Here is a 27,702-nt window from a genome sequence, read left to right as displayed (position 1 = left end):
TAGTGAACTATGTTTCCATGGCCTCTTCACTGGTTCATGTACGCCCAGCAATGTCTATTGTATTAAATCCAACTCAGACACCAAGTACTGAGTGGAAACACGCACACAGCTATTTATCATTGCTAGTGCTATTATTCTATCTGCATGGAAACATGACACATGCATTACCTAAAAATCTTCCCCCTCTCCCGAAATATTATTCTAAATGCACCAAGAAAAGACAAAAGCAAAAACACTCTACATGATTCGTGTGCAATACATTTGTATTATAAACAGTTGCATTTCAAAATACCACCTTACCCTTTTTGCTGTCATGTTATCTGTAACAAACAGAAGAGAAAAAAAATACAGCAACAAAACAAACTTCGCTCCACATTATTTGTAACAAGAAGAAGGAAAAAAATGTACAGCGACAGTACAAACTTCACTTTGTCAATTGAACACAGGGGATTCCCTTGGCTACTCTCCCTGCCTGATATTTATAGAAGGTCATCCGTAAAGCACAAAAAACCTCAATTCACTTGGATAATTAACCATTTTCTGTCCCCCACGCGACCTCCCTTTGCTCGCCTCCGAGGAATGAGCCCAGGGTTGTCTTCGTAATCTTGAAAGCCTGAAGTGCACAGCGAAAACATGCAGACATCTGCAATTCTCAAGCCGGTGCTAAGTGAGACTGGGAATGCCTCCTCACAGCCCAGTCCCAGATGGTCCGTATCAGCAGCTCAGCAAAAAGCCATCTCAGCTTTTTTCTGTCAGACTTTTCCAGTAAATTTCTGTTGCTTACGTGGAACCACTGTAGATACTTTGCACCAATCAAATTAAAGACCGTCCACCCTACCCTTCCTTTCACAATAGCTCAATTCTTACAGTAAGAAACTGTAGCTAAAATCATTTCCTGGTATGCAGATTCTTCTTTCTGCAAACACAGTGAACAAAGAGAGAAGAAAAAAAAAATCCAAATGCACATTTAAAAATGAATGTCAGAACATGTATTTCTGCCTCTTTTCCACATAGAGATTACATTATAATGTTATTGAGTTAGTACTATTGATCAGTATTTGTTAATTAAGTCAGTCAATTAGATAGTTTATGTAGTCTCCTGTGAATGAGGCATTTCAAGTAAGAGAAAAAAAGAAAAGAAATATATATTCTGGTGTACTTTTAAACCTTCCTGTCTCCATTTGCATACCCATATGTTACGCTAGAAACATAGGGCTGGCTATATGTGCCACCTTATTGCTGTCAATAATGTTATCACATTCAGAGGAGCGCTGTACTCCAAAATACAATAAATTATACTACATTATCCCTCCTTTTCTGAGAATTTGGCAGTGCTCCAAGCCACAATTGGAAGAAACTCAAAACACGCTCCTTTTCTTCTTTTAAAATATATGCGTATTGGGGTATCTTTCATTCCCTGTTGTAGCTAATATCATGAGCAACATCTTCACCTTTACGGACAAAACAATTAATCATCCTTCCATTATTAGCACCAGAACAGCTGTTCCCCCCAGGTTCCCCAATTAAACTTTTCCACTTCTATTATACCCAGGTTACTAACTGTGATATTGTTTTTTCTCAAATTCATTTTCACAACATATTTTTCTTCATGATTCCATAAGAATTCCACATCCGGGTCTATTGGAAATGCATCCCTTTGAAAAAAATCAATATTTTCTACTTGGCATTCCCAACTATCATTTGTAATATGAAACAATGTTAAACCTCCAATTGAAACAATTGTGTCCTTTGGAACCTGTAAGTAAAACACATTATATTTCACCTGTTTGACAACAAATGTTCCATGATTTAAATGTACTATTGTCAGATTCTTCATACAGGTTCTGACCAACCATTTACCTTTGACCATTTTAGCTTGTGCCAACTCTTCACCCCCCATATTGCTAATAACTACTTCACATCCTTCTGATATATTTGGGTCAGATATCAAACCACAAATAGCATCTGTAGCATCAGGAATAAATAGTTTACCCGGACACGTGTAATTTTGTTCTTTAAATTTTACACGGTTTCCAAATTTGGGATCAAGTAAACCTCAGGCTCCCATGACTGAAATGCCACCACTTCTGGAGTCTTGATCTTGATAAACTTGTCTTCTTGCCAAAATCCCACATTGTGCACCCACTTAGTTTGATAAATGAGTTCAGGAGCTATGTATGGGATGCATAATAAAAACCCTATTTCCATCCTTTCCAAATCCACATATAAGGGCATTGCATTGCCCATTTCAAATGCAATTTTCACTTGTACCACATCAATCTCCAGCCTGGTCAACCTTTCTATCATTTGTTGAATAATATCTTGTGAAACAAAATACAATGGTATATGTCCTCGAACCAATTGTGAAATTGCAGTTTGAACTTCCCTCATGTAATTCATCAACAGTCTATCAACAGGATTCATTATATTCAGGATCTCATTTAATGTTCGGTCATGCTTAATAATTAACTTAGCTGTCAGTTGAATAACATCTGCTCGTTCATTCAATACGATCGCAGTTTCATTTATAAACCTTACTTGTTCATCCAATCCCCCCTAATTCCATCTAAAGTTTTTTGTATCATTTCTAAGTCGATACTCAGTTGTTGTGCTTTAGTACTCATCGTCCCTACTTAAATGGCATTGGCTGTTGACATCGTGGTACCTATTATGGCTCCAACTATAGACATCACCAATGAGACCGCAAGCATTACTGCTCCTCTTTTTCCTCTTCTTTTCTTTATGTCTGCTGAATTCACAAATGTTTTCTCTAATTGCATCAACATATCTCTTATCGACTGCTTGGCGTCCTCTTTCCTTAGTTCTAGCCACTCTTTAGTCTGCTCAGCATTAATTCCAGTATTATTAAAATGTTTTTCCATCAAAACATTAGAATTCAAGGGTATATAAATGTTCTGGAAAATCATCCTTCTATCACTCATAATGAATCCTGGCGCTTCTTCTACCGCAATGCCAGATGCTGGTCCGGGCTCAATGACAACTTGCGCTTCCAATGTTTTGAAATTCCCTCTGATTATCATGATCAACAACAATATCGTTGGCGTCATCATTAATGCTACTTGTTTTGTAGATTTGGTCTTCGCCCCTCCCTGGGGCTTTTCCGGAATTCATCCTCGTGGATTCCAGGACTTCATCCTCCCGTCCTCCAGTCCCGTGACCTCCGACCAAAGATTTGTTAGTATTCTAAATCAAATAGAAAAGAAACAAATTAAGTATATAGCACAATACTAATTTCACCCTTTTATAAAAAAAAAAATATATCCATGTGCTTTGTAAAACATTTCGCCCTTTTCCTTTTCGCCTTCTGAAATCAAGCACATGTTATAGAGAAAACAAACATACATAAAGCATCATTGATCATTCAACATATTTCAACTTTGTAAAAATATAACTAGCTTCAACCCTCTTTTAATGATCACATATAGTCTTTTTGTTCACATCCATTCTATTACAACAATCACTTCTATTTTTATTTCTCTGTCGTTGTTCTATGAATAGACTCATGTATCCTCTTTCATGTATTTAAGGGGCGTTATCTGTTTCTAAACGCTCAAGCCTCTTTACCTCATGTTTGGGTGCCAGGGGTTAATTTGATTTAGGTGAACAAACTGTTCTGTTACTGTTTCACCTTCAGTTTTCAAAATTTTGTACACCACGGGAGATATCTTATCTATAATTCGAAATGGCCCCTGCCGGGATGCCAGAAATTTAGAATTTTTCTGTTTACCTTTTCCAAAATGAAATGTATACACCTGATCCCCCACACAATATTCTTTCACTGATGTCTTTTTATCATAATATGACTTTGCACTGTGAGCAGCCCTTTCTAGATTCCGCTGCACAAAAGCAAATGCATGTTGTAAATGCTTCCTCAGCTCATCCATGTATTCATGAACTGTAGATTCGCTTACAAGTGTCTGCGCATGTGTTCTGTATAGTAGGTGTTGCAGCAACACCATTTTCCTACCTGTCAAAACTTCATGAGGGCTAATACCTGTTGCCTTGGCAGGAGTTGATCTGATTGCCATCAAAATCAAAAGTAAACGTAAATCCCAGTTGGAACCTGCCTCTGCTATAAACTTCTTTAATATATCCACAACAGACCTATTACAGCGTTTAACTTCCCCAGAATAAGCGGGTCTATATGCAATGTGTAATTTTCTTTTTACTCCCAGTATTTGCCATATCTTACTCATTAGAGCGCTTGTGAAATGACATCCTCTGTCTGATTCTATTCTTTCTGGTAACCCAAATCTTGAAAATATATGATTCACCAGTAATGTAGCTGCTGTTTGCGCACTACAGTCTGGTGCAGGAATACACTCTATCCATTTTGACATTAAACAGAGCACACTCAAAATATACCGGTTCCCCCTGCTCGACCTCTTTACAGGAGAACTAGAGATAAGGTCCACCATTAACTTGGTGGGCAAACACAGGGCACACTTTTATCTGATGAACATCAGTAAATATTGTATAAATGTTTAAAGAAAATATACTGTTTAATTTGATTTAAGTTGCTTTACTTCAAGACAACTATTTTTTCAAGATGGTTTGTATCACAGGTACAAATTCCAACAAATAAATAAATAACTTGTGCGTTCCACAAGACAATGGTTTCAGCAATATGCAGTCATTATAGACAAACACATTTATAACATTGGTTTTCCCTTAATCACAACACATGAGATTACAGTTTTCACAAAACAGAGTGTACGACGCGTTTCGGGACTAGCCCTTCTTCAGGTACAATTTTCAAGCTTTACTTTTCCTGTAACTTGAAATAAAGATAAAAATATAGGACTTATATTTAATTTAATTAAAGCGTGTCTATTTAAGTTTTGTAAAAGGTTGTGAAATAATCAAACGAAAACACAACTGACCTGTGTTCTTACAGTGCCAATGGTAACTGAACCAAGATATATAGGACCAGCTAGGCTGGTGGAATCTTCTAGGTGTTAGACACTGATGCCTAATAGAGAAATGCAAAAGAATTTTTCAAAAACTAATCTTGTGTTTTATGTGTACAAGAACCGCGAGTGGGACCAAGTCGCTCTACAAAAGCGCTGGGTCCCACTCCACGGTAATTTCATCTGTTTTTTTTTAAAAAGCATCACAATATGCTCACCATGTTCGCATATGATGGTGGATTGAGAGTGGAGATTTTCATGTGACACGGAGAATCCTTTACCGTTTTCATCTACATGATAATGATAGTATTGTCCACACTTGTCTTTAAATATAATCCACCTCGCCGTTCTGTAAATAGTAACAGAAAGTGCGGATTGTAATAATCTCAAAACTCTTGGACTAGACTGTTTAAGGATAACTGGCCGTGTAATTAGCACTATGTATGGTACTGCCGGCTTACTTGTTTTCCTTGAACGGACTGCTGCTTGTTGTGCTCGCCTTCGTGCTGCAATCGTGATGTAGACATTCCAATGTCAACTCCAGCCTGGAGAAACAAGGTTCGCTGTTTGTTCCTGTCGGAGACTTTCTCATTGATTTCTTCGTCACGGATGAGGACGCGTGAGCGTTTTTCACTTTCTACTAAAACGATGATGTTAACTTAGTGACCGCTAGGGACATTGGGTAATTTGAGTCTGGTCCAAAGTGTTTGCAATTGCAGAGCGCCATTTTGTAGTGTCTTGCCGCATCTCGAGTTTCGTTGTTTTGTATTAATTCTATTGTGGTGAGAGAAAGTTGTTAAACACGGGCGCACTGTATTCCAGAATGTGCATTTCTGTAACATGGTAATCCATATTTGTAAATTGTCAGGCATAGTAATTATGCCATTTGAAAGTGTATTATTTCAATTGGTTTACAGATGACAGCTCATATCCCAATCAACGTTCATACCTTTCGGGTACATCGATTCCAATTTGTCAATCCAATACAGTTCGCGTCGTAAAAGAGTTTTTGCCAGATTACCGCCTCTCCTTGATACAATTACCTGTTACAAGATAATAAATTTGATTTGGGCAATTGAATGGGACTCTTTCAAGAAGTGTTGTGCTACCGGTGAGCGTTCATTTTTAAGTCTGATGTTAGACTTATGCTCAGACCAACAGGTTTTTGCTTTTCTTGTTGTCATCCCTACATAAAATATTCCGCAGGGGCATTTGATGCCGTAAATGATATTTTTTGAATCGCATGTGGTTGTGTGCCGTAGCCGAATTTTGTATCCTTTGTGGGGATGATTCAAGAATTCACCCTTTATCAAATTATTACAATTATTGCAATTGTTGCATGGTAAGGTCCCTTTGAAATTCTGTTTAATTGTTCTTTTGGCTGAGAAATCCGCTTTAGTCAGATTGTCCTTTATGGATCTGCTTTTGCTATATGCGAACAGAGGTGGCGTTGGAAACAGTTCTGCCAATGTTGGATCTAATGATAGAATTTTCCAATGTTTTTTCACGATGTTCTTGATTTTAGCACTCTGATTCGAATAAGTAGTTACAAAAACCAGACTTTCGGATTCCTTCTGTTGTTTCGGTTTGAGAGCCTCCTGTCTCTGTATCTGTCTAACTCTGTTTGCACTTTCCTCTATTTTCGATGGATCATATCCTCTTTGTTCAAATTTGATAGCCAGATCATGGGACTTATCCCTGTAATCAGTTTCTTCTGAGATGATTCTGCAGTATCTTAGGAATTGACTTAATGGAATACTAGAGATTGTATTCCTTGGGTGGAAACTTCTCGCGTGTAAGAGGCTGTTTCTGTCTGTTTCTTTTGAAAAAATCGTTGTGAGTAGATTCCCATTTTTTATGTAGACTCTTACGTCTAGAAAATCAATCAGTGTCCTGCTCAGGAAAGTGCAAACAGAGCTAGACAGATACAGAGACATGCAAAGGTTGATGATTTGTCTCAATAATCACCTTTTCTCCCTGAACAATGGGGCGGAAATGTTGTAGCGCCCACACAGTGGTCAAAGGGGCCTTTTCATATTCATTGAATTTAATTTCAACTTGGGAAAACGCCTTACTTGCAATGGTTTTGTGATTCAAATCATGTTTTTGTGATAATACTGCTGACATACAATCTTCAGAGAAACCTATTTCTATAAAGAAATTTCTATCCTTTATGGGGTATGCTAAACATGGTGCCTTTACAAGACATTACTTTAATTTAGCCACTGCCTCAGACTGCTCTTTTTCCCATTTCCAGGGTGTATTCAACTTTAGCAGTTTAGTCAATGGTTGAGTAATTTCAGCATAATTTTCAATGAACTTCCTGTTATAGCACGTCATTCCTATTAAAATGTTTACCCTTTTCACACTTTTAGGGTCTTTTAGTTTTTGTATGGCCTCTACTCTCTTCTTTTGTGGGTTTAGTCCATGTTCAGTCACTTCATGACCTAGAAAATTCGCTTTTTTCTTGCACCAGTGTGCTTTTTGTAAAGATACTTTGGCGTCTGCTTTATGCAATTGACCAAGAACATGTCTTAATTCATCAAAATGGCTTTTCAAGCTTTCATTTTTTATCAGGACATCATCCACATAAACTATGGTTCCCCTTTCTGCTGCATCAGGCATGGCCTTTCTCAAAAATATTCCAAATTCACTTCCACTATTGACATACCCAAATGGAACTCTAACCCATGCATATTGGGTCTTATCAAATGAAAATTAAAATAAATTCTGGATATCCTCTGCCAATGGCACGCGCCAATATTGAGAGGTGAGATCTAGCGTGGTAAACACTTTTGAGCCATGCACCTGAGCCAGGCCTTGATCAATGAATGGCAGTGGCCATCTGGATACTGGCACTCTTTTATTTAATTCCCTCAAATCTGCACATAGCCGCCATTGACCATTTGGCTTTTAACACACCTAAAATAGGTGTGTTGGATGTGCTAGCGGCAGATGGGGAGCAGGTGGATCTAGGTCACCTGGCCTAAACCCCGCCCACCTGGTGTCTTCCTGCCTGCCGCTCTTTTTCACCAATTAGCAAGCCCCGCCCACCTGGTGCCTTCCTGCTTGCCGCTCTTTTTCACCACTTAGCAAGCCATGCCCACCTGGTGCCTTCCTGCTTGCCGCTCTGTTTTCCTACTTAAGGAGCCCTCCAGTTTCTTTTCCTTTGCAGATGGGGAGCAGGTGCAAGTGGATCTAGGTCCCCTGGCCTAAACCCCGCCCACCTGGTGCCTTCCTGTCTGCTGCTCTTTTTCACCACTTAGCAAGCCCCGCCCACCTGGTGCCTTCCTGCTTGCTGCTCTTTTTCACCACTTAGCAAACCCCGCCCACCTGGTGCCTTCCTGCTTCCTGCTCTTTTTCACCACTTAGCAAGCCCCACCCACCTGTTGCTTTCCTGCTTCCCGCTCTTTTTCACCACTTAGCAAGCCATGCCCACATGGTTCCTTCCTGCTTGCCGCTCTGTTTCCCTACTTAAGGAGCCCTCCAGCCTATTTTCCTTTGCAGATGGTGAGCAGGTGCAAGTGGATCTAGGTCACCTGGCCTAAGCCCCGCCCACCTGGTGCCTTCCTGCCTGCCGCTCTTTTTCACCACTTAGGAAGCCTCGCCCAATTGGTGCCTTCCTGCTTGCCGCTCTTTTTCACCACTTAGCAAGCCCCACCCACGTGGTGCATTCCTGCTTCCCGCTCTTTTTCACCACTTAGCAAGCCACGCCCACCTGGTGCCTTTCTGCTTGCCGCTCTGTTTCCCTACTTAAGGAGCCCTCCAGCTTCTTTTCCTTTGCAGATGGGGAGCAGGTGCAAGTGGATCTAGGTCACCTGGCCTAAGCTCGCCCACCTGGTACCTTCCTGCCTGCTGCTCTTTTTCACCACTTAGCAAGCCCCGCCCACCTGGTGCCTTCCTTCACCATCACTGTCTTGTGGCCAATGCTGGATTTGACTTTTATGGACTTCATTCATTCACGGTGCCTCACTCTTTCTCAACTCTCATGCTGGACTTCCTTTGCATCTTGTACTCATGGTGGCCCTGAATGATGCTGTTCCCATCTTCATCTTGTATCCTGGCTTGCAACATTATGTGTTACTAATGACTTCTGCAATTGTATTCGCTCTCCACTCTTGCTTCTCCACTCTTTTTGACTGCTTACTCTTTTTTCTCTCCTCCTTTCCTTTCTCCCTTTTCCTATCTCCTCCCCTTACTTTCTTCTATGCACTTACTCTATCAGAATTGTCCCTGGACCTAATATGATAGCAACCTCGTCTGTTTCCTCCACCCTCCCATTACTGTTTTTTTCCTCCCCACCACGCCTCCAGCACTATCTGAAATGTCGTCAGGCCTAGTATGATAGTCGCTTGTTTTGTTCCTCCCCTCCCTTTCTTTACCCCTCTCCCTCACCTTTTGTTTTTCTCTGGCTCTACCAGAAATGTCGTCAGGCCTAGTATGGTAGTCGCCTGTCTGTTTCCATTTCCTTCCCACTCTCCCCCTCCCTTCCTTATCTATGTCTTAGCTCTTGCACTATCTGAAATGTCGTCAGGCCGAGTACGATAGTTAATTTCACATCCTTACTGTTCATGGCCTGTAAGAATGTTGTATTTTCCCTTGTTCCCTCCCTTGCCTTGAAGCGCTTTGAAACACATTGTGTATAGGCGCTATATAAATAAACGATCATATCATATGAATAGGCCTGATGATTCCCCGAGACTCCAAATTTTTAATTATCTCTGCCAATGACTCTAAACATGCCAGTGGTAACCTATACTGGCGCACAAATACTGGGCTTCTACTACATCCTTCCGGTAGCGTGGCCACATGTAAATCAGTTAGGCCGCAATCATAAGCATCTTTAGCAAAGACGTCTTTAAACTCCATAAATATTCTCCTCAATTCAGTCTATCTTCATCGCTGTTGCATGCATCTGCTGCTAAAATTTGCTCCACTGCCATTTTTGAAAATTCTGGGAAATCTTCCAGTGGAGGAATCTCTGTGCTTTCTTCGAAATGTGTGGCTGTGTCTCTCTGTAATGCTGCCACTTTTAAATATTTTGGTATATCAGCTTCCACTTCAATGGGCAGATTATCTATTTCATTTTCATTTAAGTCAAATGTTATATAATCCTCTTGATGACAGCACACTGTCTCATTTGAATCATAAGGGTACACAGAATGAATTTTAAAGATTCCTTTGGGCTGCGAATCCAGGTATTCTGGCAACTCACCCTTGGCATTCACATACTTTTCAGGGATATTTCCAATCACCATATTATTTAGATCTGCAGTATAATGTGATTTTTGTATGGCCATTCCTAATGAAGAATTTTCCTCTAAATTAATATCTTGACAGCCTTTATTATTCACCATAATCTTTATAGACCCTTCATCAACATCTATCAATGGCATGTATTCATAATCCAGTGCTTGCTGTTTTATGGATTCATTCAAACACACAAATGCATCAGAATCTTTCATCTGCTGTCCATTTTTGCACTTCAGCGTTATTGCAAACTGTTTGGTGAATGCAGGGATAATAGTATCCTTCCTCAGCTGTAATTCAATTGCATATGGGACCAGTTGTGCGCAAAGATAAGCCCTTCTTTTGTCTTCAAATTCAGGTGCCGGCCCACCTAGGCGTGACCATATATTTTTGATTAAGGAAATCTAACACCATACACATTCTGTGCATGATATCATTGCCCATGTAAAAGTCATTTTGTGCCCCACTCACTATGCAAACATTATGGTGAATTGTCTTTTGTCCACTACTAATCTTGAGCATGCATCTGCCTGCAATTCGGTTTTCAAAGTCTGGATTGTCCAAACCAGAGACATATTGGTTTTTAATTCTAAATTTCGGGATCTCCTCCCTCTCCATTATTTTTGCAGCAATTTCTCATTAATAAAGCTTCTTTCCTGTTCAAGCGCTAAAGTGGCTTTTATTATTTTAGAATAGTCATTTATACCAATGTGAACCCATGGTTGCTCATCTTCCATGTGTATTTCAGCAAGAGTGGTGATGTGTTTTTCTGTATCTGTTTTAGGAGCAGTATTCTGTTTGCATGTCTTTTCTTTTAAATAAAAACATAATGTGTGCTCATCTATGGCAGTTTGCCATTTTTTCCTTGGGTCTAAATATATTTGTATAGATTGTTTCTCATCTTCACTCTGCATTTTATCTTGACACATCAAGATAACAGTGACGCTAGGTATACAGCTATTCTGGAGATATACCTCTACTGCATCATTTGTTTTGGCAACGGTGTGACATTCATTTATATTGCTGTTTTGTGATTTTAGTTTCTTAGGTCTCAATGGTTTTTTGTTCAAGGACCACAGTACTCCATTCACCCAATCTATGAGAGGAGGCAATCTTTTTAGGCAATCTGTTCCCATCAGAAATGGAATTTCACAAATAGATGTGATCAATACCTCCTGTTTCATTCTGTGTTTTCCTATCTTTATGTCAACCTCAGTAACACCTATAATGGGCACCTCCTCCCCGTTAAAATTATGTACTGGACCTTCATTTTCCTTCACTGTGATCTGATTCTGTGGGGATCTCCCTTCATTAATACTCTTTACCAATTCTTTAGACATAATTGTGGCCTGTGCGCCAGTGTCAATCATTGCAAATGTATTGCATTTTTCTTCTACAGTGATGGGAGCATAATACCTGTCTTCAACCTTCTCTAACACACATAAGAAGTGCAAATTCTTACTGATTTCAGGGCTCACCTTTCTCAGGCCTTTTTCACTTTTGGCTAAGCACATTGCTAAATGGAAAGACATTTTTCCCTCCTTTTTGCCCATTTCTGTGTGAGAGACTTTATTCATTTCTCCATGTTCAGAGGCTTTTTGGAGTGTGGCCACCGTTCGCCCATCCATCCAGGTATCATCAGAGGTCACATTACAATCCTCCAAATGAACATGTGTAACAACATCACTTGGCAATTTGTCATTGTCTAACTCTGTGCATTTGTGATTATTTAGTATGGTACCAGTCCTTTTAACTTCTTCAAAAATATGTGGCTCAAAGAATTCTTTAGGTGATTGACCTGTGCCCTCCTTTTGAGTATTTCTTTTTTTTGCCTGTGTTTGGTTATTGTTCTTATTGCCCAGGGAAGGAGTTATAGCATCCCCACTTACTCCCTGTTCACTGGTATTCCCCATTCATGAGTCATTTTTCTTAAATCTGTCTTTTTGTTCCTTTGGAATTTCAGGTTTTCCTTTTTTATTTGTACAAATCTCCAATGTTTGATTTAGCTCTAGGTCAAACCGAACTTCTTTCATAAGGGTATTTGTACTTTCTGTCACATGTTCATTTACCGCTATCTTTATTTTTGAATCTTTAGACATCTCAGAGTCATTATGGAAAATCACATCAGAACAATCTGTTTTCTTGTCACTGCAGGTATTATAATTACTCAGTCACTTTTCAGAAACCACTCGGTCATTGCTATGGTCTTCTGCCCCCTCCTTTGAGGACTGTTTTTGTGCTGTAGAGAGCTTTCCTATTTGCTCGGCTAACATTTTCACTTGTGCCTCGAGACACTGGAATCTTTCCATCTCTCTAGAATCCTCTCTCTGTGGCCTAGATCGATATTGGTTGTTTTCCCCCTGATTGGATCTATTCTGCTACCTCTCAGGGGAATGATTTCTATTGGGATTGTTCCTGAACTCTTGATTCATATGTGGAGGGGAGCGGGGTGCACCCATCCTTTGGTTGTAGTCCCCTGGTGGGGAATCATTTTACTGACGTGGAGCGTAATTCATACTCTGCCTCATGTCCTGTCTCTCATGTTGTGGGTACTGACCCCTATGTTGATTCCCATTATCAGTAAATCGATCCACATATCGGGGTCTATCCTGATTACCATATATCATTGTATTGGGATCAAATCTGCTCTGTGTCCACATTGTCTGGTAGGGAACATTATTTCTTTGATCCTGATTGTGTCTCTGGTTATTGTTCATACCTGACATATCAGGCCGATAGCCTGCCCGGGGCCTATCTCCGAAGTACCTAGGGCGGATGTAGCTCTCCCTATTACTAGGATCATGTGATTGAAACATTGGTGCAGGAAGTGACAACCTTTGTTGATTACCCCTTTGTTCAGGTGTCAAATTATTTTTACCTGGACTTTGAGCAGACTCAAGGGACATTTTGGCTTACCTGATTTCCATCACTGTTGCTGAGGGTTCTTTAGCTTTTGGCCTAGTGTCTTTCATTTTATCACTTTCTCTACCCTGACAATAGAGTACTTCATACAGTTTTGTGCTTTGGTGTACAATCCACTCAAGGGACTTGTCACAATCAAATTCATGGACCATCTGTGATATGATGTCTTTCTGTAGCCCATAGAAGCAGGCAGTTTTAAATTCATTAGAAAAGGGGTCAAAAGATACATCAAAGCGAGAAAATGCTCTTTTTAAGTCTTGTAAAAACTGGCGAGGGGATGTATTAGGCCCAGCAGTGATTGTGTAAGCAACTTTCTTTGCCTCCTGCAATGACTGGAAAGGAGAAAAATGATGCCTAATCTCTTTTTCAAACTCTGCCCATGTCGTATTCTGCTGTTCATTCAATCCCCTTATGATACTGGCTGTGGGAGCATCTAGAGTTAAATGAAAATACTGTCTGTATTGTTCCTTAGGTATCTGGAGGGCTTTAAATATGTCGTGGACTGCCTCTAAGTGATCCTCTATGCAGCATTCCCCTCCATTTTTAAACGGTTTGATCAGGGATTTGATGGATTTCATTATCTTCATGGGGCTACTTGTTGCAATGCATGGAAATGCACTACTTGGTAATTCAACCCTGGTTCCAGGTGTATGGGATTGGTGGTGGCTCCCAATGGGTGTATCAAATCCCCCAAGGGCGCTGCAACCAAGTTCAGTCACCGGCCCAATCACTGAAGCACTAGCTCTTTGGGTAGAAATAGAATTCACCTCAACTCCATTGAATGTGGTGCCCTGCCGTCTATCCTGGGACCTGAAGATGCATATTTGCTGTTCCAAATCCTTACACTTCTTAAGGAGCCTGTCTGCCTCATTTTGCAAATAGTTTTTTTCACCACTCATTTTATTAATTAACTCCTGCATGTCGCACATTTGCATTTGGCATTCATTGAATTCTTTGTTTCTCTTGTCTCTTTCTTGAAACATTTTAACCATTTCCTGTTCTGCATTTTGGAGATCACTTTCTTTTTCATAATGTTCTTTTTGTAAGTCTGCATTTCGGAAACAATCTCATCTTTATCTTGTCTAATGTGGTCTACCAACGCTTTAAAGTGTACCAATTCTTGTTCACTGTCCTCAAACTGTTTCTTGCTTTTGGACAATTGAATATCAAGATCTGTACATTTTAACCGCATGTCTTTTTGACATCCTTCTAATTCTGCTCTTAACATTTCCTCCTTTTTACTTGCCCCATCCTTTAACCTGTTAATCAGCTTATTATCATTTTCTTGCATTCGCAGGGACCTATTCAAAATAAACCAGGTCTTGGCGCTTAGCCGTATCAGACAATCTTTCTCTGCATGTTTATCAGCTGCATTTAATAATCTCAGAAGGCAGACCTAAATTATGCTGCCTTCTGCAAAAATGTTGTCTAGTGGTTCTTTCTGCACTTCACCATAAATGCGGTCGTGCCATTCTGTGGCATTATTCGATGACCATGTGCCATGTGCATATAACTTTGCATCTAAATATTGCACTAGTTCTGAGAATATGGCTTCTATTTGAGACATTCTGAAATTCGTTTTTATTGAAACACTGCTATTATGAAATGGGTTCCCTCTAATGTACAGATGGTAGTGTGAGACACACTTGCCACGCCCAGTAGGTGCTCTATGATCACTTTCCCGGCCTCCAACGCACCATAAATATGTTGGATATTTTGTGTAGATTTGGGGTCTGGCAGTATTTTCTTACCGCCAAAAATAATGGTAATTTGGTGATGACTACTCCTTGCATTTAGATTGGGTTTGGCCTTATTTCCTTTCAGTGACCATTCCTTATTACATTATATAGGATCATTTAGTGGTATACATTATTGTTAGTGGTTTAGTAGTGAGCATAATTTTTCTGTTTTATTTGTGGCCCCAATATACACAAAACCCTTCCTATTCTTAGACTGTTCTTGTGTTCTATAAAGGCCTCGGACCTACATTCAGAAACACCACAGTTTCACATATAGCATTCTCAACAACCTGTGCTATTATCATTAATATATATACATTAGTGAAGTATGTTTCCATGGCCTCTTTGCTGGTTCATGTACGCCCAGCAATGTCGATTGTATTAAATCCAACTCAGACACCATGCACTGAGTGAAACAGGCACATAGCTATTTATCACTGCTAGTGCTATTATTCTATCTGCATGGGAAACATGACACATGCATTACCTAAAAAGCTTCCCCCTCGCCCAAAATATTATTCTAAATGCACCAAGAAAAGACAAAAGCAAAAACACTCTACACGATTCGTGTGCATAACATTTGTATTATGAATAGTTGCATTTCAAAATACCACCTTACCCTTTTTGCTGTCATGTTATCTGTAACAAACGGAAGAGAACAAAAATACAGCAACAAAATGAACTTCACTCCACATTATTTGTAACAAGAAGAAGGAAAAGAAAATTACAGCGACAGAACAAACTTCACTTTGTCAATTGAACACAGGGGATCCCCTTGGCTACTCTCCCTGCTTGATATTTATAGAAGGTCATCCGTACCACACACAAAACCTCAATTCACTTGGATAATTACCAATTGTCTGTCCCCCTCGCGACCTCCCTTTGCTCGTCTCCGAGGAATGGGCCCAGGTTTGTCTTCGTAATCTTGAAAGCCTGAAGTGCACAGCGAAAACATACAGACATCTGCAGTTCTCAAGCCGGTGCTAAGTGAGACTGGGATTGCCTCCTCACAGCCCAGTCCCAGATGGTCCATGTCAGCAGCTCAGCAAAAAGCCATTTCAACTTTTTTCTGTCTGACTTTTCCAGAAAACCTCTGTTGCTTACGTGGAACCACTGTAGATACTTTGCACCAATCAAATTAAAAGACTATGGGCCTCATTACGACCCAGGCGGTAAGTTACCGCCTGGGCCGTGACTTTACCACCATGGCGTAAACTACGTTTACGCCATGGTGGTTGGTGGACTTACCGCCCCATTCCGACCTTGGCGGGGCGGTAAGTCCCCAATCCCCATTTACCCTTCCCCATTCCCATTTTTGCCCCATAGGGTATAATGGGAGTGGGGAAGGCGTTAATTACGCCACCGTAAATTACGGTGGCGTAATTAACTCCATGGTCCCTTAGCGCCATGGATTTTAACACCTGCTAAAAGCAGTTGTTAAAAGCGCCATGGCGCTAAGGGACCTCGTACTCAGGCGGTAAGGGTCGGCGCTGTTAACGCTGCCGTTAACCCCTTACCGCCTGGGTCGTAATGAGGCCCAATGTCACCCTACCCTTCCTTCCACAATAGCTCAATTATTACAGTAAGAAACTGTAGCTAAAATAATTTCCTGGCATGCAGATTCTCCTTTCTGCAAACACAGTGAACAAAGAGAGAAGAAAAAGAAATCCAAATGCACGTTTAAAAATGAATCTCAGAACATGTATTTCTGCCTCTTTTCCACATAGAGATTATATTATAATGTTATTCAGTTAGTACTAGTGATCAGTATTTGTTAATTAAATCAGTCAATTAGATAGTTAATGTAGTCTCCTGTGAATGAGGCATTTCAAGTAAGATAAAAAAGAAAACAAATATATATTCTGGTGTACTTTTAAACCTGCAGCCTGTCTCCATTTGCATACCCATATGTTATGCTAGCAACATAGGGCTGGCTATATGTGCCACATTATTGCTGGCAATAATGTTATCACATTCAGTGGAGCGCTGTACTCCAAAATACAATACATTATACTACAGGAGGTATCGCCAGGGGTTATAGTGCGGGGAGAGTGGTGTATACTTTAGCTTTAAAATACGATGGGACTTAGATGCCATCTTACATAGTAGCAGCCATATTGAAATTGAGGCCTAGCTTCGCACTGCAGCCAGAATCGTAGCCTGAGCCAGACACATGGAAATAAGTGTATGGATGTGGGAATAGGGAATAGATTCTAACATGGGCACCGGTGAAGAAGGCCAGAGCTGGAGAGATTCAGAGACCTTTCATTGTTTTGTTTTGCCAACATTTCGTATCCCAGAAGGAATGTGCCCTGGAAGGCCACGAGGGGGTTGAGAGCTCTCTGCGAAAAGCGATCCCACGAGAAGGAGGGCACGAGCCTACGACTTTCCCTGTCCCAGCTATAAGTAATAGCACCCAGATTCCCATCCCAAGACCCCCAGCTTTCCAAGGTATCAGTCAGTCCCAGACCACAGACCATAAAACTGTTGGACCCCTAATTGATCACGGGAGATCAGAAAGCAGGGACCAGTTGCCTTCACCATAGATCAAGTGATATGTGCTTCGAGGTGCCGGGCGGGGTAAACAACATAGCTAAAATGAGGGTGGGGAGCTTTGGATGGGCCCTGACATGTCTGGAATCGAGTTAGTGCGTGCGATGCAATGGTTTCGAAGTATCACCTTAGCCCATGTCTGCAGTACCAGGTGCACATCAGGTTAAAGATAGAGCCTGCATTGTTTTTCTTCACCTAATAACCAATTAAGTGTAGCCTTGTGTCTGATGACGCACAAGAGGAGCCCACGTCTAAGAAGACAACCAGAAGGTGCTGGGACCACTGGCCCGGCATCCACTATGGAGCAGGTAGCCTGCGTATAGGGTCACACCAACCAGCCATTTCGATGTGTACATTATGTAATTTATGTCACTGATGCCGCTGTGTGCCTTCATAAAGTGTTGCTTATACTGATTTTGCCAGAGCGTTCCTCGGCAGCAGAGTACTTTTCTAGCATATTTCTATTATTGTAGAAATAAAACTTTGTTATCCTTGCAAGAGGTGTGCTGGGCCTTTTTCCCTAGTGAGTTGAATTTTTTTCTGGTGTGAGCGTTGAGGGGTTTCTCCACACAGGTATGTAGTGTAGATGCAATAACATGATGGGAATCAGTTATAATTTCAATATCCTAACTTTAGAAGTCCAAACCCTAAAATTAATGGTGCCTTGTGCCCAAAAATCACAGGTAAGAGTTCTTCTTGTATAAAAGATACAATGGGCTTGTGGTGGTTAGTTCTAAACTCTTAAAGAGTTCTACAACAATTTACCAGAGGACAGGTAAGATCTCTCTTTTCTTTCAGACCCAGGGCTAACCCAGGGGCAGGATACTCATTCTGGGTTCGACGACCAGAGGTGAGTGAAGGGTAGACAGGAGACAAAAGGACGTGTTCCCAATGTTATCCTATGGAGGACAGGACAAACAGGCACACAGAGGCTTGCTTATCCCCCTGACTTTGATTTTCCCACAGGTCTTTGTGGATCATCTGAGAGGTGCTGGTGGCTCAATTTTCTGCCCTTTTTTCTGGTGCGAGGTGCCCAGGAGTTACAGGTTCGAGGATTTCTCCGGTCAGATGGAAATTCAAGATGCAACCCTTGTCAGTGAAGAAGTACAGAATCCAATGATGCAGGACTCCTTAGGACACTTCAGTGGGTGGAGGGAGGCAGGTTCAAGTGACGATCACCATTTGCAGGTGACGACAGGTGTAATTCCAGTCATGGTCACAAGAGCTAGTCCAAGACAGGTTCCCTTGAAGATAAGAAGTTGGATTTTGGGGAGAAAGAAACTTGTGACACAAGCTGGAGATGACCAAAGTTCTGGGCTTGATCATGGAATGGCAACACTTCTCATGACATAGCCCACGAGAGAGCTGTTCTATGGACTGGGCAGTCCAGGGTCACTTTCAAACTCTCTGAAGGGCTGGTTCATTGAGAAGGCTTTGAGGCTAGTTGGAACCGATAGTCCAAGGGCTCAAGCACTGCTCAGGGTCTTTGGGGATCAGGCAGAGGATCAGGACTTCACAGGGCTGGACAGTGAAAGGGATGCTGGGCCACTTCAAGAGTCATGTTTAGATCTTCAGCGGTGTGCTCTTCTAGGGATTCTTGCCTCCTACATAGATCTGAAAAATAGCTGCAGAGATCCTCCTTTTGTACAAAATTCAAGCTGCAAACAAGTCCAAACCCACCAATGGCAAGGATCTGCACCATTCAAACAGCCAGTAGTTGTCCAGCCATTGACAACTACTGGTTTCGCATCCACCCCAGAAGCAGACTTTCTTGCGCCAAGGATTTGGTCTTGAAATAGATGGTCCCAACCTCCTTTCTAGGCCACACACAAAGGCTCACTAGCTTGTGAAAGCAGCAGCTTTCATGGGCAAGTGCATTACCTTATGAGGACTTTCCTGACCTGAGAGGGCAGGAAAAAGGCTAAACTACAAAATGGCAAAAGAACAATCGAAAATCTTGTGAGGCTTTACTTCCCTTTGAAAACTTAGGACAGCATCAAAAACAGCACACAAAGAATGGAGTACCATAGGAAACTATGGAGGGGAAGTTGTAAAAAGAAAATCTTGCCTAAAAACCCTCATTTTATATTCATCTCGGCTTACCAGTCCCACCAACGGCTCAATAACCATATGAAATTTTAAAAAACTAGAGGATATCCCTGTCGTGTTCCCTCTTTCACATAAAGGGTATGAAATCTATGCCATCTGAAAATATCTTGGCATTAGCACTGTTATACAAAGTCTGAAGCACTTATCATTATCATACCTAAATCCAGATCTTTCTAGCTTATCCAAATGTACACTATCGAGGAGATCGCCAATTAACATGCCTGTCATATCCCGACACATACTTGGAATGACAATAAATTGCCTAACGTTACCCATCCCAGGACTGCCTCTCATACATCCTAACTGGGAACTGTACATTATTTTACACATGACATTCTCAAATCTCAGTACAAATATCTTGGACAAAGTATTTGCGTCCACATTCCATTGAGAAATTGGTGTGATTATCATTGGGCTTAGGAACAACAGTAATAGGGGCTTTGCATATTGTTACAGACAGGAGAGGCAAACCTATCAAGTCATTAAACAGTACAGACAATATAGATGCCATGTGGCGGGCATAGAATTCCACTGGGAACCCATCAAGTCCTGGTGATTTCCCAAATGCATACAACCCCCAGAGGAAAACACCTCACTCACCGTTCCAATCTTTCTGCATTTAATCCATCCAACTGTGGAAGGGTAATATTTTTTTTTTTAAAAACAATCACAAATGTTCTTCTTTGAGAGCTTTAAATAATTGGATTAGAGATTGAATTAAAAGAAACAGTAAATGCTTCCCTCATTGGAGTTTGCGTGGCAAACATCTATCACAGGTGCAATCATTCTCTTTTTTCTGTATCTGTAAGTTTCCATGCCAGTATTTTTTTTCCCACTCTGTCTCTCTGTTCCCTGGAGGTCCGTTTACCATACAACACAGCCCCCACTACTCTTCTATCAAACGGCAAATCCTGTCCCTCAGGGACGTCATTTGGGGGTCGCAACTCTCCCTTGCTACCCCTGAAAGAAAATGTAAAAAAAAAAAGATTTTTTTTTAAATGTAAGCTCCTGGGCTGTGGCCAGCACCATATGGCTCTTTATTTTTTGAAGTGGCTGCCTTTCTTGTTCAGGTCTCTTAAAAAAACAGAGGGTTCAACACGTTTAACACTATGAGCAGTGACCCTAAATAAGAAAGAATGGGAATAACAAATAATTTGTCTTTCTGGAATTCTATACAATAATTGATAGACTTATTAAAGGTTTATTTCAGGCACACTTCAGTGGGTGAGTCACTGATTTAGGCTGTTCTTAAATACCTCAACTCAGCCTTTCATCCTTCTGAGGTCGATAAATGAATACCAACACAGGTTGGGTGATATTGTATGTATATTTTTTCTATATAAAGCGCTTTAGCGTAAGTGCTGTATAATAACACATCATTATCATTTGCCCCTGGACGTCTGCTTGCATTCACAGTAATTTGGTAATATGGGCCTATTCACACTGATATTAACGATACATATGGTGATCCATTCTTGTATGAAATGTATATCACATTATAGTGATATCGTAACCATATTTTTCGCAGTCCTCTGTGAGGCCACTTCCTGTTTTGTCAAGGGGTGAAAGGTCGTGTTCCACCGCTTCCCGTGATGTCACTCCAGGCTGGGGGTCAAATTACATCACTTCCTGTGATGTTGTTAAAGGTCAAAGTTTGTGTGATGTCACGTCCGCTACCCCTGGCATTTTGGTGAAATGGCGTCCCTGCTGTCCTTGTTCAAATGATTGGAAGATACCTTTATTCATCTTTCAACCGGATGAAATTAAGTTGTTCTCCGCACCCCTAACTTTCACCTCCAGGAGGGCTACCTCTTTACCTCTCTTTGTGCCAGACGATTCACTGACTGATAAAGTGCCTGCGGTAATGTTGCTTTGATTGTATCAAATACTATACTCAAAGGGTCAATTTCCATATTGTCCTTAAAGTAGTCCTGCAACTCTTTTCCAACCACTTTTTAAGATATTTTAACAGTAAGAAATGAGGTCCCCACCAGGCTGGGAAATTGACTCTTTCCCTTAACTGGACCACTGGAGCAAGGTCTGCAATTTCCATTTGCGCTGTTTTGTATCTTAACATTCTATTTTTTGTTGGGGGTGAGGGGTAGAAGAGGTCCATGTGGGAGCACGAGTGGAAGGTGAACTCCATTGCGCCACTGGGTGTCCTATATTACGTCAAGGTCATACACCCTCATCATTTCACTTACCTGAGTAACGTAGTCTAGGGCCTCCCCAGCCACAGGTAAAATATCAATGTTTGTGTGGTGTGCAAGATTGAAATAGCACTATTATAATGTCATCACGCTTCATTCCATTCAGCCTGAGTGAGATGTCAGTGTAATGTTCTCCTGGAATATTCTTGGGAGGGCGCGTTAGGGCCGTGTATGCTGCCAGGTTCAACAGTGTGTTTTTTACTATAATCTCCGCGAGAACAAATCTGTCTACATGGTTATTTATTACATACCCCAATTTCATATGACATCCTTTTGTGAAATAGTGGCAAAGTGGTAGCAGTCTTTGCAGTGTTAGGAGTAATTAACAGTAAACTGCGAGCACAAGTGATTCTACGTTTATAGTCATTGCATCGAAAATGATGCATCGAAAAAGATGCATCGAAAATAGAAGCATCGACATTCTATATTTTACATTAAAAGTACATATCCATCGAAACTTTTCCATCGAATGGATATGTACTTTTAAATGTAAAAAAGAGCATTTCGATGCTTTTATTTTCTACATTGAAACGTTACATGGAGCTGTCCAGTGCTGAAATTTCGGCACTGGCCAGGTCCTTGTAAGGTTTTTTTTAAATATATATTGGGGGGTCCCTCCCCAGACCCTCAACACCCACACCCACCCCCCCTAACCCTAGCCCCAACCCTAGCCCCTAACCCCTAACCCTAACCCTAATAGTAACCCTAATCTAACCCTTAATCTAACCCTAGCCCCAACCCTAACCCATAACCCTTCCCCTAACCCTATACATCGATATTAGCCATCAGAAATTATTAAATGAATATGCTTTTCAGTGGAAAGGCAATTCAATGAATAATTTTCAATGGTATGGTATTCGATGGTATGGCTTTCGATGGAAAGACCAGATACTATGGTTCTATAACGGAACTTAAATCCACCTGTGACTTTCTCAGGCAATCATAGCTGAGAGCAGTTTGAGCTGCTGGAATCCGTCCCGGCGGAGGATATACCCCACCACCCCTGAAAAGTGGTGACATAGTCGAAGCAGTCTTTGCAGTCCTTGAGAGACACAGGATGAGTTGAGAAGTCTTGACTTTTTTTGAGCTTCACCGAGTTGTTAACTGCTTCCAACTTAAGCATTCACTCGATTACATCGAAAACCTAAAGAGTGTCGAGGCTAATTGTCCGCACACAGTATGACTGCAGTGGTTAATATGAAGCATAAGGGAAAGACAGCAACATTTTTGCGGTCACAACATCATGCTCTTGGTAGCTGGCTGGGCCATAACACAGCGATTACACGTAACTGCAAGGCAAGGGGACTGAGAGCGGTGCGTCAGAAGGACACATCTAGCAGTGGCATAAATCGGCCCATCGCAAGCATTTCTATACAAACTGACCCTGCCTCAAATATAACTAACCGTGAAAAGTTAAACGGAACTCCCTTGTGCTAATCGTTCAAAAATTACAGTTTTATTCACTCCAGTGGTAAATGGACCTAGGCAAAGTACAATAAATGATATGAACTCTCCAAACATATTACCACTTGCCAGCTCTCCATCAATAACTGATGGATTTGATAATAATATTCTCTACTCAACATGTGCCTGGGATTGCAGAGGGAATCACTTGCAATTGTCGCTGCCACAAATGCGATGAATGAAGCGATCCCGAGCACAAACCTATCAGCTAGGTCTGACCTGATGCGCATTGCCACTCGATCACCAGAGGAAGTTGAAGAGAGTAGTGGATCCTTTCTCTTCTCGGTCAGTTATACAAAATCGGACCGAGAGACCCTCACCTACATGGCTTGCATAAATGCACTGGCTGCTACAGCCAACGTGATTTTTGGTATGGTATCTACCTTGGTGCATGGTCAACAAGAGATGAAGAATACTCTCTCCTGGGTAGTGGATATTATTCTTACAAACAGCTCCATACCCATCAGTCTATGTGAATCTTGCAGTGAAGTGGCAATACTGGACTACTCTATAACTCAGATGGAAAAAGGAGCTACCGCTCCAGGTCGCTCTCCAAACCTCAGATCAATCTAACGTAAATAATCATCTGGATATAGGGCAGGAGAGCGTGATCAGCTGAGCCATGCCAAACACTTCACCTTGCTAAAAAAATAGTCATGGGCGCCCTTCTGCAAGAACAAATATGGCTAAATGACCTGTTCTTTGGGAGGGTACCCACTCGAGAGTCTGCAGCCACACTTTAGCTCACTATACCTTTCACAGATGGGAAATATGCATTTGCATATCAGTCTTTGTCCCGCCCACATGTTCTTCCTTACCTTCATCCACCTCCTACCTCCTCCTGGGTGATTTCAACAACCAACTGCACTCCCCTGGCTCAGCATCCACTCTCTTCACTGACCTATGCACCTCTCTTTCCCTTTGCATTCTCCCTTCTGACATAATTGACGTTTACAGAATCTACATTGGAACTACACAGACCTTTTATCTTGTAACTTGGCTTAACTTAGTAGTGACCCCGCACCCTGTTTCTTTATTATCCACACTCCGAACTCCCTCATACACTCTGACCTCTCTCTCTCTCTCTCTCTCCCACTAGTCACCCCTCTCTCCTGGTCAGACAATTATTCTCTCCTCTCCTCCCACCTGGGTCCCTTTGGACGTCTGACTGCACCTTCAAAAGCCCTGCCAACCTCATTCACTAACATATGCCTGATGAAACAAGTGTCAGCTATTGCCTTCACTTCCACCTTCATCTCCCTGTAAGGAAGGAAAGGTATTTTCAGACCCCCCGGACTCTCCCACGTGAAATGGATTTTGTGTTTACCCAAATAGCAGGAGACGTCCCCACGTTTGTTTGTCTGTCCTAATAATTTGGACTCAGTGTAATCATAAAGAAGACGGTAAACAAAGCCATCTGGGGAGACATACGGACTCCCTTTTGTGCCACCCTAAAACACCATCTTTCTGTAGCCCCCATCGTGATTTCTAAAAAGCCATCTCCCCCTCTGTCCAGTGCCGCGCACAGAAAGCCCAGCCTCCCCCTCCACCTCCTGGCAGCTCTGCACAGACCCATTTCTCACGGAAGCCCCTGACCATTTATTGTTGCAAATATCCAGTATCCTTCTCTCTTCTTCTGAGCTAATTGTCCTGCGTGTGACCGGAGAATACCCTGGCCTGCATGCTCATCCGTCTCCACAAACCTGCCTGTCCACCTCGACCCCCACCTTTAGAAGTTACAGTTTATAGACCCTTTGCCCCTCCACTCTCTTTGAACATAACTGCTGGTAGACCCTTCCCCACGGACCACCCTAAATTGCCCACCATATACCTAATCCTGTGTGATCATATATCCCCCTCGAAGATTAACATCCATCAATCCATTTGTAACATCCATCAATCCATTTGTTTGAATTGTGGGGCATCAGGGAGAATAAATCACAGATAAGTCCCTGTAGATAAAGCACCTTGGAGAAGGGCCAATGGCACCTTTGCCCCCATAAAAGCATGGGTTGGAATGTGCATATATCGGTCCACATTTTATAGCCTTCTCCATCTAAGTAATGGTTTCATGTCTAACATTATTCTTTGCATGTCAATGGTTATTGTGTTGTTCAGATTAGTTAGAAGTGTGACATCTTGTGAACTAAGCCTGACCTTCACCCTCTGAAGATGAGCCCAGCTGACCCACATGCCAACTGAACCACCCCAGCCACAGCAAGCAATTGGAGCCCGGCATCGCCTACACTCCATACTGGACCATGCGGGCCAACCAACTGAAACTATTATATTTTATTATATGTCATTACGTCACTCATGACGAATTTTTGGTTTATAATGTGCTGCCTGTGTATCATTGGGCAGAGCTCTCTCAGGGCAGCAGAGTTCTCTGCGTGCACATCATTATTGATATAAAACTTTGTTCAACTTGCAATCTATCTCCTGGTCTCATTCCCTACCGGGGTGCAACCTTTTATTTGGTTTATTTTGTATCATGTTGGGACCAGGCACCTTCATAATGTTGACCTGTCTGACGTGATATTTCTTGAGGCCCCCGTACTGCAGAGTGATCCGGGGCTAACCTAGGAGGGTCAAAGGCCACCTACGGCTGGCAGACATCTACAAAAAGCATACGCTCCTAAGCAGGTTCTGTGGGTCCCGGCTTTGCGAATACCCAACTGCTTGCTGGAGTCAGGCTGGGTCCACCACAGGGAGTCCCCCTTCTGGATAGACCGCGAACGGAGGCTCCCAGAATACCACAGACACGTTAGTGTTGTTTGCAAGAAGAATTAAAGGGGGGATTTATGAAGGGCATGGAGCAGATTTAATTAAGGGTATAGATTTATGGGTAGGAACGCATACGAGTGAATAGAGTGATTGTTGAATTTAAAGAGATTGTTCTTTCTTCTATGGCCATTAGGTTTTTATACAAATAAGGTGATGAAATAAGAGGAGATACGTGAACCTAGCTCTGAAAGGGGAAGGAAGGCGGCGCCACATAGCAGTGTCCCGACCAGTTCAGAAATATAAGTGGAGATGAGGAAAAAATAGTAGCCTCGCATATTTAGAGCGCTCGGGAAAATAGTAGTAGTTCTTCTTTTAGCATCTATAATCTCTTGGAGGAAGGCCCAGGAGGGGTGGAGGTGATGTGAATGTTGAATGTGAGCAGGGAAACAGATCCTTAATTGACAAAGGGCTGGGGTACAAAGGATAGATTTGAAGGTTTCATGTTTTATGTTCAAAGTTGTTAGTAAAATTTGGCCGTCCGTTATATCTAAATGTTAATTGGTTAAATGTTTATGTGCTTCTATTTGTTTATCGTTGCAATGCATAAGTAATTGATATATTTAAGGAATCAAAGGTATAATAGAAATATCGAAGGTTGAAGGGTAGTGGCATAAGTGCGTAAATACACACACTTTAAGGTGAAAAGAAACACAATTAATACCATGGGTTTAGATACACCACTCTCGCATATTTGTAAGCACCTCCCTCTCGATAACAACAAAATAAAGAAATATCATGGGCAATGGTTGATGGAAGTAAAAGGGGAGGGACCACACCAGGTCTGCCCACAAGAGGGGTCTTTTGGTAAAGTAGTATTGGACCATGTAGAGACATACCTTATGGCTAAGTACAAAGGGAAGAAGCTTCAAAATAGGAGAAAAGTGATGGATTTGTGGAGGATGTTTGAAGAAACACCCTCTACGAATGGCAAGGGAAAAGAACCAGAGGCCCCAGGCCTACCAAAGGGTGAGGCAGGGGAAAAAGACAAGGAAGGGGCAGAACCCAAGAAATCATACCCACTACTCACAAGACCTGCTGAAGGGTATTGTGCCCACTGTATTTGCCACAACCAAGTGCACCGAACACCTGAGCAGCTGCACCACCTCCCCCATATGTCCAAGATTACCCCACAGGTGCCCCAGATTTGGAAGTATTAATGACGAATACACAGGCTGAGTTAGCACGATTGTGGAAATTATGCGAAACAGCATTGCCAACTCCGGGGGGGAGGGCAGTCACAGTTGCAGCCCCCATTACAAAAATCCACTGCACTACCAGAAGATGAGTGGAAATCTGGAGATTTCCTGTTCCGAATAGACAGTACACCAATCAGAAAGGTCCGGGTAGAACGAGAAGGAGAAACAATTAGCGTAGGAAATGACACGGTAGCATCAGATGGGGAAGAGGAATGTTGGAGCAACTTTGATGAGCTAGAGGAGGGGGCAGTTGGAGGAACACAACAGATACAGTGAGCAACTCCACAGGGGACAGAATCAGCAGAAGAGGGATGGGAGGCAAGGCTTCGACTAGGGCGAATGGCAATAGCAAAAAAGAAAAGAGTGAAGGTAAGTAAAGGAAAGGTAAGGTCAACATTGCAAATGCCTCTCATTCACAAGGTGCAGGGCGTCCCCATTACGTCCCTTGGGTGCTAATGGACAAAACTAACTTACTAAAAGCACTCCCTCCACTCTCAACGGGGGTGGGAAAATGGATATACGCATTTGAGAAAAACACAGC

General features: G+C 41.8%; 1 long non-coding RNA gene across 1 annotated transcript in view; it reads right to left on the bottom strand.

Annotated features, from left to right (window-relative positions):
* Positions 1-245: 245 nt before the first annotated feature.
* The window catches only part of LOC138568952 (uncharacterized), a 194,521-nt gene continuing 167,064 nt past the window's right edge, over positions 246-27,702 (bottom strand). Inside the window, exon 2 of the long non-coding RNA XR_011303022.1 lies at positions 246-3,204. This is a non-coding gene — a long non-coding RNA (uncharacterized lncRNA). The remainder of the gene's footprint in view (positions 3,205-27,702) is intronic.

This window comes from Ambystoma mexicanum, chromosome 2q (assembly GCF_040938575.1).
Source record: "Ambystoma mexicanum isolate Mex_15411 chromosome 2q, UKY_AmexF1_1, whole genome shotgun sequence".
Taxonomy (NCBI): domain Eukaryota; kingdom Metazoa; phylum Chordata; class Amphibia; order Caudata; family Ambystomatidae; genus Ambystoma; species Ambystoma mexicanum.
This window is presented reverse-complemented; position numbering and strand designations above follow the sequence as displayed.